Raw genomic sequence first — 1135 nt, 5'->3', positions numbered from 1 at the left:
AAGTTTTTGTCTGGTTGATCTATCTTTTGGAGATAAGGGGGTGTTAAGGTCTCCTGTTAAGATTATGGTATTGGATATTAGATTTTTCATGTCCATTAAGATTTGCTTTAAATAATTGGTCGCTCCCTTGTTTGGTGCATACATACTAATGAGTGTTAGTTCTTCCTCTTGAATTTTTCCCCTAACCAGTATAGAGTGGCTTTCTTTATGTCCCTTGATCATTGTTGCTTTGAAGTTGAGACTCTCTGAGAATAGGATTCCTACCCTTGCTTTTTTCTGAGGTGTGGAGCATGTAGTATTGTGTTCCATCCTTTGACTTCAGCCTATGAATATCTTTATGAGTTAATGTGTTTCTTGTATACAGCATATTGTTGAGTTTTGTTTCCTAATCCACTGTGCCAGTCTATTTCTCTTAATCAGTGTACTGCGTCCATTTACATTGATGGTTATAATTGAGATGTATTGACTTACAATTGACATGTTATTTACCTGTTGTCATTTTCTCCTTTTTCTCCTGTGTTTAATTGCTTGCCCTTTTAGTTTGTTGCTTCTGATCTCATTCGTTGATTTCTGATCATTTTTTCCCCTCTATAGAACATCTTTATGTGGCTTGTGTAGGGTTGGCTTTGTCATCATGAAATTCTTTAGCTGTTCTTTTTCATGAAAGTATTTCACCTCTCCATCAAACTTGAAAAAGAGTTTTGCAGTATATAATAGTCTGGGCTGGATTTTGTTTTCATAGTGGACTTGAAGTACTCTGCTCCATGTTCTTCTTGCCTTCATAGTTTGTGAAGAGAAGTCGGCTGTAATTCTGATGGGGTTTCCTTTCAATGTGGTCTGCTTATTTTCTTTAGCAGCTTTCAGTATATTATTCTTGTGCTGATTTTCTGGGATCTTGACTGTTATATGTTTTGGTGTGTTTTTACTTGGGTTGAGGTTAGTTGGTGTTCTGTATGCTTCAGTTACCTGAATATCAGATTGTTTCCTCATATTTGGGAAGTTTTCTGCTATTAGTTCTGCCCATATTTTTTTAATGTCATTTGTATTGACTCCTTCTTTCTCATCGATGCCTATTAGTCTCACGTTGTTCATCTTTGCATCATCTTGCAGGTGATGGATTATTTTTTCTTGCATT

Source organism: Octodon degus, unplaced genomic scaffold (assembly GCF_000260255.1).
Source record: "Octodon degus isolate 3935 unplaced genomic scaffold, OctDeg1.0 scaffold00265, whole genome shotgun sequence".
Taxonomy (NCBI): domain Eukaryota; kingdom Metazoa; phylum Chordata; class Mammalia; order Rodentia; family Octodontidae; genus Octodon; species Octodon degus.
Note: the sequence above shows the minus strand (reverse complement) of the source record.